Raw genomic sequence first — 6,407 nt, forward strand, 5'->3', positions numbered from 1 at the left:
GGGACAGGGAAGAGAATGTGCCTGGCGCATCCTAGTATTTCTGGAAGGCAATGTTGCTCTAAAACAACATGCGTATAAGAAAGGAATGAGTAAAATTCAATCTGAGGAAAGAGGTTTGAAATATAGTGGAACTACCCAAGTCTGTCCTGATAAATGAGGGTCAGTGATATATGCATGAATATATGATCCATTCAGATCACACTGAGAGCCATGTAAGCTAGAATTCATGCTGATATATTTTATGTAAAATGAGATGTATTAAAATGAAGAAGTTGTACTTTAGTGTGTTTAGTTGTAAGTAGAGATTGTTGTACTCTGTGTTTAGTAGTAGGTAGAGATTACTGGTTTTGTTTGTTGTTTTAGTCACTAAGTCATGCCTGACTCTTTTGCAACCCCATGAATTGTAGCCTGCCAGGCTCCTCTGTCCATGGGATTTCACAGGCAAGAATACTGGAGCAGATTGCCATTTCCTTCTCAGAGAATCTTCCCAACCTAGGGATGAAACCACATCTATCTCCTGCATTGGCAGGCAGATTCTTTACCACTGTGCCACGTGAGAAGCCCTAGAACAATGATACTTTCTGTAAAAAAAAAAAGGGGGGGGTGGGTGGGGGAGAGGCTCCATGCAACCCCTCAGGACCTAGACTCACTGATCATCTTCAATATAAGGTTTCCATGATTGCCTTAATCTCCTTCTCAGTCAAAAGATGGAAGAGCTGACAAAGGAAACTTTTAGTATCCATTCCAGTCAATGGTGGATGTGACTTCTCCCTTCTCATTAACTGTAACACGACAAGGGAGACTGAAAAATATAGATTTACATGGTGACCAGGAAAGAAAGACATTATAAATGGCCAACAATCTCTGTCACATAAAGATTTGTTTTATAGTAATCATGATGATGATAAAAGTAAAATGTTTGTTTGATTTCTACTTGTTAGAAAATTAAATATATGTCATTGCTAGTTAATTAGTGTTATAAAGATATGTTGAATAATTAATATTTCTGGGTTTGGGGATATTAGGAAATAACACTTATGGTTATGACACCACAGAGTTACTGAAACCCATCTATTAGAAGTATGAGATGTGAGAGGGAGTTTTGTTTGTTTGTTTTTTAGTGGGAAAAAATACTTTGATTAAAATAAGCTGTACATTTCAGATCTTGATGACCCAAGATGAAGGAATTACTGAAAGCAAGCTATGTAAGTTTCATCCAACAGGAACAGGTTAATTGTAATTGGGGTATTTCAGATTGGTCATTTATTGGAGAATAGGTAATGCCCTGATACGAGAATATGAGGGTACCAGTGGTAGATATTTGCCAGACTGAAAGTGTATGGATAGCTTATTAAAATGTGAAGGTATACACTTGTAAGTTCTGCTTCTGTGAAAACCCTGAAAACCCTACTATTCTTTGATCCTTGTGTTTTTGTTATTATTTTGTCCCATATGTGAAGTTTAGAAAGGTAATATGCTTTGAATAAAACTTTTAGTGTCTACATTTGAACCTTGTTGCTCAATTCTGCTTATACAGAATTTTGGATATACAGAATGCCTGTGAATGACACATAAATGCATGTATCTGATCAACTATGAAAATTTATTCCACAGTATTCTATTCATTCTTCTTCTTGACATTTTCTGCTCCTTCTTTAATCTGGCAGCATAATCCCTAGATCCCCTTCAATTTACTCTTTCATAACTTGCTTTACTTGCATATATTTGTGTTGATTACTGGGCTCTCTTGTATTCCTAATTAGACTATAAACTTCTTTAGGGAAGGATACATATTTCCATGTTAATGGATGGTCCAACTATGCAGTAAAATACTATCAATCCTCAATCATTCCTTTTCACTCAGACTGACTTTTGATAGTTTGAGCTGTCATATTATTAACTCAGATTTTAATGTAATATCTATAAAGCTGTCTCACCTTATTTTACCTGAAAAGAGGTAAAATACCAAACTCTTGTCCTAATAATATTTATATGTATTCCTAGCAAGACAAAAAAAAAAAAAAAAAAGAAGAAAGCTTATAAAATAAATAAGTATACAAATGAACTGTAATAAAAATAACTAAAAGTACTTCATCCTGGATATTGACAAGGGGTTGTCATATTGTTCCTTGGAGTCTCAACACTATGTCATCTCTGACAATCTTTATCATGTTTCATCTTTTGATCATTGCATTTGACACACTTTGATTGACAATGTATACAACACACACTTATTTTAGTCAAAGACTATCTGGAGATATTTGAAATCCAAAAACAAAACAAAACTAATGGAATTGTAATTGATTGCAAAAAATGTGGTTTGCAATTTTTTCTAGAACATTGTTTTACTTGCAATTTGTGATTTCTCCAGATTCTCACATTTTGTCAGGGAATGACAGAAAACTGAAATTTATAATGTATATTGTGATAATTATAACATAATTTGAATTGTGTATATGTTTATATATATAATTTATTTATTATCAGGCTTAGTTATCAAATTTTAAAATATTAATTACTAATACAACAATTCTTAGTCTTGATTAGATAACTTAAAATTATTAATAAATTATTCTAGAATATCTTACTATCTTTTTTTCTGGCCAATCCACATGTGTTTCAGCCAGGAGACAAAACTATGCTAGTAATTAAAACATGTAAAATTTAATGTAATGAATGATTAACAATAAAAGGTGACTTTCTTAAAAGGACGAAAGAAGAATCCTAGGAATAAATTGCAAATGCATGTAGTAGCTACTGCTTCAAGAACTAAATACAAGTAAACATGAAATAAATTAATAACTGAAAAGCCTGCTAAAACTGGGATTCAGACCTCAAGGACATGGCTGACTGATCCAGGAAGATGCAACCTTCAAGTAAACTTACCAGATGGTGTGGACAGAAGACACAGTATTACCAAGAAACCCACTGATATCACAAAGAAACATGTTGGAGATGACAAGTAGGGCATAAACTTTTATTAAGTCCATGCTGGGTTAAGTAACACTTGGTGTCCTGCATACCCTTCTGCTGACAACTGCACCACAGGAAAATGGGCATAAGCTCATTCATTTACTCTGGTCATGTAGTTTCCTTCTAGCACCTTCTACTGACAAAGTCTAGCATTGCACAAGTAGAGCAAAGAGGTGCATTTGGAGCTGTGAGAAAACAAATTGAAAACTGGCATAGAGCATTCAATTGGCTGTTAAGTTGCCATATGTACCTTTCTAAATCACTTAAGTTCCACTAAAGATTCTATAATCCTTCATACAGATAAAGGAGTTCTCATATTTCTTCCCCCCAAAAGTGGAGACCTAACCATCACTGAATCTATGTCTGACTTTTTCAAATCCAGCCACATTCCCATTGAATATTTTAAGGTTAATCTACAGTAACTTGTTCATACAAGAAGGGGAAGAAAAAAAAATTCAAAAATTGGCTGATTTTAAAATATGTACACGTAACAAGAAGAGAAAACCTTACAGTTTTTGTTTCTGTCTTATTCTACTATCAACTCCATGTTTCCCTTGCCTTCTATCAGAATCTCAGCTGGGCTCAACCTAGCCTTCATTCCTGAAGGGTTTAAATCCTTTATAATCCTGAATTTGGGATGGGAACAAGTTTTCAATTGTAATTATTGGGCACCAAAAATAACTAAAAAGAAGTCCATAGAATTTCCTTAGTTTCAGATATTGTCATCCTTGCCTTTGTCTTTTAGGAAGTACCTCAATTTCCTTTGGGAATTATGGTCAATCACTCTAACCAGTAGAGTAGTCCCTTTCTTTCCTGTTGGTTTGGCAACATAAGGATTCCAAATAGCCATGTGGCAGTCTCATTTTAAAATTTGATGGAATTATTTAATGAAAGAATCCCCCCATTGGGATCTAACACCTCCAAACTAGGAGAATTAAAACTTACCAGGATAGGAATTGAACAACAACAATAACAAACAAACAAACAAAAAAAACAACAATAATCTTGTGAGGGTGTTAATAGTTTTAGTAGTAGAGGAGTACTTTCACATTCATTTCTTGCTTTCTAGTCTTGTTCACTTGGCTACAAGTGAGACATCTTCATGACTGATTCAAAGTATATAATGCACGTGTAAGACATTATTAACTCCATTATTTCAAGGTCTTATATCCCAGCTGGTGCTACACTGAGTCTTTAATAAGCCATTAAACATTTGTGGTAATTCATCAGATTCTAGATTATGGAATTTAAAGAAAAAACAAGCCAATCCAAGAGGCATTACATCATCATTGTGCTTTCTTTGTTTTGAAAAAAATTACTGAACAGAAGCAGTTTTCTCCAGATGCCATAATAGTGGGAAAGGTACTTCATGAGTCCATGGAGGAAGCCACAGAAGGAAGTAGTATTAGCTGTCTGTTACAACTATAACAAATTTCTATAAACTTAGTGGCTTAAAGCAATGAGATTTACTACCTTATAGTTTATAGGTTAGAAAACAGATATGAATTCCACTGGGCTAAAAACTGAGGACGCAGTATGTTATGTTCTTTTATGTAGGTTCTAGGGGAGAATTCACTTCTGTTCATTTGAATTGCTGGCAAACTTGGTTTCTTGCCGTTCTTGGATCAAGATCCTAGTTTTCTAACTATAGATTGATGGTCATTCCTAGGTTCCAAAGGCTACCTCATTCCATGATTCATGGTGCATTTCTTCCATTTTTAAAGCTTGTAGTGGCTCTATCCTTCTTATATCACATCTTTTCTCTCAGTCACATCTCTCTCTCTCTAACAATGTATTGGAAGGTTCTCTGTTTTTAAGAACTCATATAATTAGATTGGGCCTGTTCAGACATTCAACAAAACTCTCCATCCAAAGATTTATAGATTTAATTACACCTGGGCATTCATTTATGACTGAAAATTCTACCATGATCCTATAGTAGGCTGACTTCTCTTTTTCAATCTCTGAACTAAATATTGTATGTGTTCTCGCTCATTAAAATCACTATTCTTTCTTTCATTCTACTCACTATTATCTGACAATCTTCTTGTCACTGAGAAACTAGAAACCACCAAATGTGAATTCCCTCATTTAATTGCTCACAAATATACAAAACTAGCAACTGTTTTACACATTATTTTGCACTTTTTTCCAAGTGGGATGGAAAGTGTATTTCTCCTAGCCAGATGTGACCCTTAGTTGTACCCTTTATTCAAGATCCAGCATATACCTGCTGCTGCTGCTGCTGCTGCTAAGTCGCATCAGTCGTGTCCGACTCTGTGCGACCCCATAGATGGCAACCCACCAGGCTCTCCCATCCCTGGGATTCTCCAGGCAAGAACACTGGAGTGGGTTGCCATTTCCTTCTCCAATGCATGAAAGTGAAAAGTGAAAGTGAAGTCACTCAGTCGTGTTCGACTCTTAGTGACCCCATGGACTGCAGCCTACCAGGCTCCTCCATCAATGGGATTCTCCAGGCAAGAATACTGAAGTGGGGTGCCATTGCCTTCTCCGAGCATATACCTGGAATGGTTCAAATAATGAGGATGTATTGATTTGCTTTGAGAACAGTTACTTAAGAAACCATTAGGGAATAATTATCTATGTACTTCTAAGGAACTTTTAGTAAGGTGTGTATAGACCTAGGGAAACAAATAGCAATTTTTGAGACCCCTGAGGTTAGTAAAAATGGAAAGACATGGCCACTCCTAGAACCTTAGGGGAGGGAATCATATCACCATTGCTGGCCAGAATTAAGTGGAGAACAGACCAGAGTTAAGTGGAGGAGGTACCATACTGCAGGCATTGTAACCATGGAGGGTTAAAACTATTTCCAGTGGCACAAAAATAAAACTAGGAAAGGAAAGGGGAACAGATATCTTGACTTCTTACTCCTTCTGTTTTTGATATCTTAAAAAGTGTTTCTCATTCCCTGAATCCAGCTTGAAGCCTACAAGAGAGGGAATTTTTGTGATGCTTCTGTGAAGGTTAGCCCCTAGAGTATAGAACAGGATAAAGGGAGATTGAATAGAGATTGAGTAGGGATGAAGTGATTTAGCAGCAGCAGCAGCAGGGATGAAGCAAATTAAGAATAACAAGCAAAATACACTCCTTTTGTCCATTCAGAATGCATTCTTTCCTTTGATAAAGACATGCTCATACAAAGAAAACACAAACTTCTATAAGCTGCCTTATCATTAATGTTAATTAACTCATACCCACTTAGAATTAAAATTGTGAAACTACTCATAGGTAGTAGGAAGGAAGTGAGGAAATTAATTTATATGAAATGCATAGAGCTGCCATAATCCTTGCTTTCGCAATTGGTCTCAAGCCTGTGGTTGATTATCATAACTTCTTCCCTCTGCTACCAGTTCTCTGTTCCCATTAACATTTGCCATGAAACAGAGCTCCTCACCTGAAGAGGCAATCTA

This window comes from Capricornis sumatraensis, chromosome 7 (genome assembly GCF_032405125.1).
Source record: "Capricornis sumatraensis isolate serow.1 chromosome 7, serow.2, whole genome shotgun sequence".
NCBI classification, from domain to species: domain Eukaryota; kingdom Metazoa; phylum Chordata; class Mammalia; order Artiodactyla; family Bovidae; genus Capricornis; species Capricornis sumatraensis.